Source organism: Saccopteryx bilineata, chromosome 7 (assembly GCF_036850765.1).
Source record: "Saccopteryx bilineata isolate mSacBil1 chromosome 7, mSacBil1_pri_phased_curated, whole genome shotgun sequence".
In the NCBI taxonomy this organism is placed as follows: Eukaryota; Metazoa; Chordata; class Mammalia; order Chiroptera; family Emballonuridae; genus Saccopteryx; species Saccopteryx bilineata.
In genome coordinates this window covers 2,928,422-2,938,487 of record NC_089496.1, presented here as the reverse complement: position 1 = coordinate 2,938,487, position 10,066 = coordinate 2,928,422, and the positions used below count along the sequence as shown (strand labels likewise).

Below are 10,066 nucleotides of genomic sequence, written 5' to 3'. Positions count from 1 at the left end.
ATAAATATAATTTTAATGGGTGAGACTTATTTTACAGGAGAGTAGCATCTGGACCATATTTTGATTCCTACATCATAGTAACATTGTTAGCATTTTAACTTTTTATATTTTCTGGAAACAAGATATTGAGAGAAAGATACCATTTTTGCCCTTAAAGAACCCCAAATCTATAAGATTTAGATTGATACTATGTTAGAGGTGCCTTAAAAAGCCATAAGAATAAAGAAAGGGAGAGATGAATGGTGAGACTGATTTGAGTGTGAACCAGTGTCCTGGCTGTCTGGACACAGGCAGCCTCTCTGACTCTCGTGGTAATGAGAAGACAAGGTACCTGCCCACTCTATCTTGATTACCACTATGAATCAAAGGAGTTAGGGCCCTGAAATTGTTTTTATCAATTTAAAAAAATTAAGGTTGTAAATTTGAATTTGTTTATCAGTCTAGGGCAGGGGTCTCAAACTCAACTCAGCATGTGGGCCGCAGAGCAAGATCACAGCCGTTAGGCGGGCCGCACTAGATCTACAAAAGGCAACTGTTACGCAACACTTTTCTCACTGCAGTTGAAAACAAAAAAAAAATCAGTACAACAAGCACAATCGTACATGCAGTTTACTCAGTGTCACAAAACGACCAGAAACTGTAGTTCGCATGACAACTGCTGTAACTAAGCTAATATCTAGCTAGGATGCTAGAGAAATGAAAAATGCAAGTAGGCCCCTAGGCTTACTTAATTTTATCCAAAATATTTTGAACTTTGTGGATTAGTCTGCAGGCCGCACAAAATTGTTCGCCGGGCCGCGAGTTTGAGACCCCTGATCTAGGGTAAACTTTTCTTTAAAAAAAACAGTTCACTTTCTTTAAGTTTTTTTTTTTAGATTTTATTTACTGATTTTTGGAGAGAGAGGGAGACTACAAAAGAGGGGGGAGAAGCAGAAAGCATCGACTCATAGTAGTTGTTTCCTATATGTGCCTTGACCAGGCTAGCCCAGAAATTTGAACCAGCAACCTCATTGTTCCAGGTCAATGCTTTACCCACTGCACCACCACAGGTCAGGCAAGGGTAAACTTTTTAAAATATGTATCTGTGAAAATCAGACATATTTTTATTGGCATTTAAGTTGGTGGGATTTTATAAATTGTTAAAGAATTTTCATTGCCTTATCATAGGTTTTGACATTTCAGAAAAGAATCCTATAAGTAAGTGAAATAGTTTTTAATCAGATACAATTTATTCTTTTTCAAATCGCTTAAAATTTTTTAGCTATATTTTCTGCATAGTGCCCAATTTTAGCCCTAAATTTCTAAGTAACTTTTATAAATAATCTAAAATTGAAAAAAATATATAATCACATTCCATCCTAACAATAAATATTTACAGTATAATAAAAAGTAGCTTTGTTTCATCAGAAGATTTTGACTTCTGATGAAGTCAAATCTAGTGACAATAGATTATTTGAAATAAATGTCATTTATAAAATGAAGGTATTAGATTAAGTCTCTAAAACACTCTTAAACTCCAGGACTGGATTGAATTATTCCAGCACTACAATTGAATAATGCATCCATTTTCCCTAACTTTAAGATTTCTTTTCCTCAATAATGGTTCTTTGACCTCTGCTACAACTGACCAGTTAACAAGCATCAGCAAACCATATCATGTATGAATCAGCACGTAAGTAACATTAATGGGAGGAATTAGAAATGGCGAATCATACTGTACCACCATCTCATCTTTTCTGAACCTTAGGATATAATTTATTTTGCACAGTTATAATGAAGTCATATTTTTCTGAAAAAGAAAAAGTGTTTCCAGTTCATGTGAGAAAATTAAATATGTCATTATTTTACGGTTGCTTTTTATGGGTATGAAATCTCTGAAGAACACTCTGACTTTCAGGTGCTTTTCCATATTAGCCCTGGACCAAATGATCTATAAAATCTACTCCAGCTCTCCATCTCTACAATTACCTGATTCAAATTTAGGTAGAATGTAGCCAAAATGAAGACATGAATATAGACTTTAAACTAAATAATGGACCTTGAAAACTGTTGAAAGCAAATTTTACTTCTTACCTTGCCTTACACTTATGAGAGATAACTAAATGATTGGTTATAATTAGTGAGGGTTTAATCTGGGTCTAGCTAGTAAAATAAACACTGGGTGTTTTAATAGTGAAAACATTCAATACAAGAAATTGTTTACAGGAACTGAGAAGTATAAAGGCAAATGGAGAACATTGAGATGTCACAGAGGTAGTAACTGAAGGGAGCATTTTCTTTGGGAGGACCAGGGGGACAAAGGGAAGAGGTTGAGATTGGACCGCAGTGTAGAATTTGAATTACAGATCCTGCCTTCAGTGAGGGGACCCTGCATTCTGAGGAAAGAGCAGTGCTCAGCTGGAGCTGTTACCTTAGAAGGTCAGATAAGGGTTCCTCCACACCTGAGACTTAGCTCTCTGATGAGAGGGGGTCTGACAATTGCTGCTGGTATTTCAGAGGAACAGGATGAGGCTAGTTCCAGGAGTGCAGGGAACAATTGCAAACTGCTTCTGCTGCTAAGGTAAGGAACAATTAATTGCTGGAGCAATGCTGACAGAAGAAACAAGAAGCAAACATTAAGGAACTGAGTCCCTTCTCCTTCAGACTTCCCATCACCCTTCTAGTAAAACCTACCTGGGAGACAGCTGGTTATAGAGAAATGCAGTTCTTGGAGTCACAGCTTTGGCCTCACAAAGCAAAGTACAGAACACAGAATTTGTAGCCAAAAAATAATAGCTTAATAACCAGCACAAGAGGGAGAAAATCCTAACAATGATTCGGAGTATAAGTAAATATTCAAAAGTAAAACTGGAAAAAAAATTATAAACACAAAAGTTGTATTTTTCTGAATTCTATAGTTCTACAAATGATCTTAAAATAATAACATTTATCTTATAAAAGAAAAAGTTAAACCACCTCATCAATATACTGAATAAGCAGCTATTTATCAGTTAGATGTTAAGTAATGACAATTAAAAACTTCCAACTCTATCTATTCAAAGAAAACTGAAGTCCTCATGCAAAGAGAAGTTATTTTCTCCCCACAAGTTCACACACATAAACATGCAAATACAGTGACTAAGCAACCTTTTTTCTAAACCTGCTACTTTATTTTCAAACACTGAATATTAGCATCGAATGGCCAAGAATCTACAAAGTTTATGCTAGTAAGTTATTTTGAGGGTCAAAACCTAAAACACACAGTAGAGTAAATCCTTTTAAAAATAAATGATTCTTTTAATGAAAACCAAAGCTGAAAACAGACTCTTCTTATGTTAAAAGAAAAGAACTATTGTAGTGAAAACCCTCTGTTGGGCAGATAAAATGTATTATGCTCACTTTGTAAAAGATAACGCTGCGCTGCCCACGTGGAGGCCATTGCCCAGGTGATATTAATGTGTTGGGGGTGGGCTAAAGGCAGGCAGGATCGTTGTAGCCTGGGGCTTGGTTTTGGGATTAAGCCTTTCCCACCCATTTTTGATGTGGGTTGGTACAATCCTATCATGCCTCAGAAGGTGACTTTGTATTAGAGACTTCCCTATTTTGTATATTGGATTAAAGCAGGGGTCTCAAACTCGTGGCCCGCCAAACAATTTTGTGCAGCCCACAGACTAATCCACGAAATTCAAAATATTTTGGATAAAATTAAGTAAGCCTAGGGGCCTACTTGTATTTTTCATTTCTCTAGCATCCTAGCTAGATATTAGCTTAGTTAACAGCAGTTGTGATGTGAACTACAGTTTCTGGTCATTTTGTGACACTGAGTAAACTGCATGTACGATTGTGCTTGTTGTACTGATTTTTTTTTTGTTTTCAACTGCAGTGAGAAAAGTGTTGCGTAACAGTTGCCTTTTGTAGATCTAGTGCGGCCCGCCGAACGGCTGTGATCTTGCTCTGCAGCCCACATGCTGAGTTGAGTTTGAGACCCCTGGATTAAAGGTTTGGATTTCTACACTATAAAATAGGGGCAGAACAGGAGCTTGCTCTCTTGGTTCCTGGGATGATTAGCATGAGAGAGCAGAGGGAGCAGAGCAGAGAGCAGCGGAAAGAGGCCATGTGGCCAGGAGAAGCAGCCAAGATGGCAGAGTGCTGAGTGAGATGCCAATTTGTGTAGAGTTTGTGTAGAGAGAAGGAAGGAGATGGGGAACTGAGGAGAATAAGGCTGGTGAGCTAGAAACCTTTGATTCTAGGAAACTCGGATAAATCAGTAGCTTTGTGAGCACTGAATGTGACTGGGTTTTGGAGCCCAGTGTGTGTTTTTACTTGCCTGCCGGGTGCAAGCTAGAATTAAAGACTGGCCCACTAGTTTGTGGCTCCGTTGTTTCTTTACCGACTGTCCGAATCCAATGCGAACCTGCATAGGCCAGAAGGCTGCTGTGATAGTGGCCCTGTGTTGGGCAGATAAAATGTATTATGCTCACTTTGTTAAAGATTACGCTGCCCACGAGGAGGCTGTTGCCCAGGTGATATTAGTGTGTGTTTCAGGGCAGGCAGAATCCTTGTAGCCTGGGGCTTGGTTTTGGGATTAAGCCTTTCCTACCCTTTTTGATGTGGGGTGATACAATCTAATCATGCCTCAGAGAAGTGACTTTGTATTAGAGACTTCCCTGTTTTGTATATTGGATTAAAGGTTTTGAATCTACACTATAAAATAGGGGCAGAACGGGAGCTTGCGCGCATGGTTCCTGGGATGATTAGCATGAGAGAGCAGAGAGAGCAGAGCAGAGAGCAGAAAGAGGCCATGTGGCCAGGAGAAGCAGCCAAGATGGCGGAGTGTTGAGTGAGAAGCCAGTTTGTGCAGAGTTTGTATCTGGGATAAGGAAGGAGATGGGGAACTGAGGAGAATAAGGCTGGTGAGCTAGAAACCTTTGATTCTAGGAAACTCGGCTAAGTCAGTGGCTTTGTGAGCACTGAATGTGAGTGGGTTTTGGAGCCCAGTGTGTATTTTTACTTGCCCGCCGGGTGCAAGCTAGGATTAAAGACTATGGCCCACCAGTTTGTGGCTCCGTTGTTTCTTTACCGACTGTCCGAATCCAATGAGAACCTGCTTGGGTCGGGCTGCTGTGATAGTGGCCGTGGCCACTGGCTTTACACCCTGGCCGTGGCTACTGGCTTTACATTTGGCGTAGTCTGTGGCAGGATTCGATACAGATTGGCAAGGAGCCTTTGAGTGGTGGAGTAGAGGACTGGCTAGTGTTAGGGTTCCTCATGGCTGTCCTTTTGGGGACCGTAGGCTGGCTGACTTTTACAGCCATGTGTGAGGAAACCGAAAGCTCTGTGGAAGAGGCTGCCCGGGACCTGCAAACCGAACAGTGGAAGGAGCTGGAGCAAACGTGGGAGAAACCAATGCTGACCCTGGAGCCGGAGGAAGTGCTGGAGGAGGAGGCCGACCAGGTTTGCGAGATTCGCCTGGAAATGGAGCAGCTGCTGGAGGAGGATTCACAGGTTCGTGAGTTGCAGATTGCCCTGGATGTTGTGGAGCGCCAGCAGCGGCAGGAGGCTGGGGCTGAGGCTGAAGCTGAGGCTGAGGCTGAGGCTGAGGCTGAGGCGGGGTCCAGAGCTGCAAGGTCTGCGGAGCAGAAGGTGGCGGCAGCCCGGGGCTCGAGCTTGGCAGCAGGAGCTGGTGTTTTCAGTTCCTCTTTGGAGGATGAGGAGAATCGAACTGGAGTTGCAATCCGCAGTCTCCATAAAATGAGAGCGCAGCTGGAAGGAGCACCTACTACGGCCCTGGTAGGTCTGCGATTTTGGGACATAGGGCTGGACATGTTCTCCGGAGCAGAGATGGAAATGCTGACTACCATTGCCATGTGCTCCTCTTTGGGACAGTGTAAGACCTGCCAGAATGGCAGGAATGAGGTGGGTGGCTGAGGTCTCATGTGCATGGACTGATTTCCTGGACTATGACCGGAGTGGGCACTGACTCCTTTGTTAGATGAATTTACGGATTACGGATTTTGGACAATGTGAAATACCCTGATGGGGGTGGGGGGTGGCTTTGTTGGAAGCAATCCCCTGCCCCGGGAAGCTTTTCCCATAGGCCGAGGACATTTTGCGCTTTGGACTAAGTGCTCAGAGACGGGTGAAGTGTACCTTTGTGATTGTTGAAATTGTATGACTTGTGCTGTTGTAATTTGTGTAATGTGCCTAATTTCCTTGCACAGGGATGCCGGTGATGTAGATTGTGGGTAGTAAAGTGAGCATAGGGGTGGAATGTTGGGCAGATAAAATGTATTATGCTCACTTTGTAAAAGATAATGCTGCCCATGTGGAGGCCATTGCCCAGGTGATATTAATATGTGTTGGGGGTGGGCTAAAGGCAGGCAGGATCGTTGTAGCCTGGGGCTTGGTTTTGGGATTAAGCCTTTCCCACCCATTTTTGATGTGGGTTGGTACAATCCTATCATGCCTCAGAAAGTGACTTTGTATTAGAGACTTCCCTGTTTTGTATATTGGATTAAAGGTTTGGATTTCTACACTATAAAATAGGGGCAGAACAGGAGCTTGCTCTCTTGGTTCCTGGGATGATTAGCATGAGAGAGCAGAGGGAGCAGAGCAGAGAGCAGCGGAAAGAGGCCATGTGGCCAGGAGAAGCAGCCAAGATGGCAGAGTGCTGAGTGAGATGCCAATTTGTGTAGAGTTTGTGTAGAGAGAAGGAAGGAGATGGGGAACTGAGAAGAATAAGGCTGGTGAGCTAGAAACCTTTGATTCTAGGAAACTCAGATAAATCAGTAGCTTTGTGAGCACTGAATGTGAGTGGGTTTTGGAGCCCGGTGTGTGTTTTTACTTGCCCGCCGAGTGCAAGCTAGAATTAAAGAAAATGGCCTATCAGTTTTTGGCTCCATTGTTTCTTTACCGACTGTCCGAATCCAATGCAAACCTGCATGGGCCAGGCTGCTTTGATAGTGGCCCTGGCCATGGCCGTTGGCTTTACACCCTCTAACATATCTACATATAATTTAGGTGACTTTATGAATGCAATGAAATTTACACAATATTGTACAGCTCTTGGAATGTTCCAGTTGCACTGGCTAATTGATCCACCCAATTAATTTTTACTACTGAAATTCATTGACTAATTAATGGAAGTGACTCAATTTGTTGTTTAGATGTTATAGGACATAAAAAACTATTAAAGTTTAAAAGCCATTCACTATCTAATATTTAAGTAATATAATAAACAATAAAAAACTGTTAAGCAAATGATAATTTTGAGTTGAAGAAATAATATGTAAATGATTTTTCAAATTTTGCTTGACTGTTCAGATATTAGATAAATATAGCTAAGTCCATTTTACCAAAAATATGGAAATCTGTAACACTTTTTGTTCAACTGCATTGAAGATTTTAATCCAGACTATATTTATAAGATAATAGGCAAATTTTATCTTTTTAGTGAATGTAGATCTTTTTCTATTATGATACCAATAAAATTGCGATAATTTAAATATTTTCATACTTGATTAAGTACCTATTGAAACTTCAGCTGAAAAGAGATTCATAGCTTAATCTGTAGTTTAATTCATGTTGATAGGATGGTATAACAATAATAAATTATTATATGCTACTACTCACTAAGATCACATTAAGAAATGCAGAAAATCTTCTAATTGTATAGACAGAACATAGTCCTGAACCTAAAAGAAAACTTTAATTACTATTAAATTAATTATAGCTTTAATTACTATTTTAATTATTTGATCATTTAAAAATACTTTTGAGTTAACTTCTATATGGTTACATATGGAAAATACAGTGCTAGGAATTAATAATTTAAAAATTCATAAGCACAATCATCATACATTCCCAAATTTCTAAGACATGTCAAATTAAAATAGTTTGTCCCCCTATGTATGGGACCTATTCATTTTGGTTCATTAATATAGTATCTGTATTATAAAACTTAAGCCTTGCCCTTGAGGCTTTTACAAGTTGATAGAGGCAGTATGCTGTGTAAAACACTAAATGCCAGATAGCTTTCATAACCAAATTATTTTTTTCAAGCAGCAAGGATAGAACAAAGAAACTCTCAATATCTTTATTGTAAATTAAAATTCTTTTGAGCACTCCTGTTGGAATCTGTTGTTCAGTGAATTTTTGGTTGCAATTGCTGTGAGTTCTTCATTTTCTTGACAATCAGGTGGCTGCCTTTTTGTGAGCACAAGTCATCGGTTTAGTGATATATCTCAGAGGCCTATTTGAAGTTTTCTGTGTAAAAGTGGCGGTCTTGACAGTTACTACTGCTTTCAATGGCTGAATGTAGCAAAATGTAACACCTGCAAATTCCTGGGGTATTTATTGCAAACTGATAAATCTCGACAGGCAAATTGATGTCCATTATATGTAATTATAGCCTGAATTCCTGGCAATTTTCTGCATTTAGAGACAGCAGCTGCTGTTGCTATGTGTTTTGAACCTTTTTGCAGGTAATAAAGAAATGATTGTTGAATCGCAAACAATTCTTGATTTCTGAAATAAACAAGTTCCTTCTAAAATATTTTGACATTTGGTGTATACATGAGGCTTCAAAAAAGAATGTTACTACTTAATCTTCCAATAGTCTTCCAAAAAATATTCTTATTTGTGTGTTCTGTTTTCATAGCCGAGAGGGATTTTAAAAATATACATATTTTTAACTTTCTAGAAGTACCTTGTACTTAACCAAAGAACTCTATAATGGCCCTAGTTAAAAAAGGCTGTGAAAATATTGTTAATGACTATGAATTAAATATGACACATTGTGGCCCTGGCCAGTTGGCTTAGCACTAGAGCATTGGCCTGGTGTGGGAAGTCCTGAGTTTAATTTCCATCAGGGTACAGAGGAGAAATGACCATCTGCTTCTCTACCCCTCCCTTTTCTCTCTCTCTCTCTCTCTTTCTCTCCCCCACACCCCATCCCACAGCCATAGCTCATTTGAGCATGTTGGCCCTGGGTGCTGAAGACTGGCACCATGGCTTCGCCTCAGGTGCTAAAATAGCTCAGTTGCTGAGCAATGGAGCAACACGCTCGCAGCATCAGCCCATAGGGGGCTTGCTAGGTGGATCCCAGTCGGGGCACATGCAGGAGTCTGTCTCAGCCTCCCCTCCTCTCACTTAATAAAAAATAAATAAATAGCCCTCATAAAAGTAATGTTTTCAGTGGATTTTGTTCATTGCAATGATGCTTAATTGGTTATTTAAAAGCAGATGGAATAACTTCTATGAAGCCTATTACCTTTCTCATGCTTTTGGTAAACTCAGTACAAGGATACAACTAGAAGCTTCTAAATCCTATGTTACTTGGTTAACACTTCTTTTATTTAAAAACTGTTATGTGCTACCTTTGAGCCCCCGTTGCGCCTGCGTGTGGCGCTGGGGGTCAGGCTGCAGCGCAAGAGCAGGTACTTGCGCATAACTGGGGCCGACTGCCCTCTGTGGGCGGCCCTTTCACCCCCCGGAGCGACACTGCGGCTCCGCGCCGGCAGCTGCTAGGGCGGGTTTTCTGGGGGTTATGACCACCCTGTCCTTAAGCTGAGGTGCCCAGGGGAGAACTCGGGGATTCTATGGGCTGTGGTACACAGTGCGCCGCACATTACCTTTTCCTGCCCTGGAAGACTCGGTTCTAACTGAAGACATGCAGCTTCAGTTAACCGGCAGCGGTAGGAAAGGGAGAGGAAGGCTGTGGCTTTGAGCAGTTTGTGGCATCAGTGTAGCTGCAAGTCAACCAGGCGTGTGGAAGTCCCTGGTTCGATTCCCGGCTGGCCACACAGGGGGAAAAAAAAAGAACTGTTAATACTACTATTTTTTTTGACTAACATAAATAATAAAAATTAGGTGGAAAAAAATTTGAATCTTTTCTAACAAAAAAAGGAAGTTATTTGTCTATCTACTTTGCCATTTATATAGGTTGAATTCTTCAAGGACTATTTGGTTCCTCTTCATGAACTTATGTGAGAAGTATACTGATTATCTGATTTTGTTCTCTTTGTTCTCTATTAATTATCCTCAAAACCTAAATGACATTTGAAATAAATATATTACTTTCACCTTC

The 10,066-nt window shown here is 40.6% G+C and overlaps 1 non-coding gene across 1 annotated transcript; it reads left to right on the top strand.

Moving 5' to 3' along the window:
• Positions 1-9,349: 9,349 nt before the first annotated feature.
• LOC136311418 (small nucleolar RNA SNORA76) lies at positions 9,350-9,483 on the top strand. Its single transcript, XR_010726804.1, has one exon. It is a non-coding gene; the product is annotated as a small nucleolar RNA SNORA76 (small nucleolar RNA).
• The last annotated feature ends 583 nt before the right edge of the window (positions 9,484-10,066 follow it).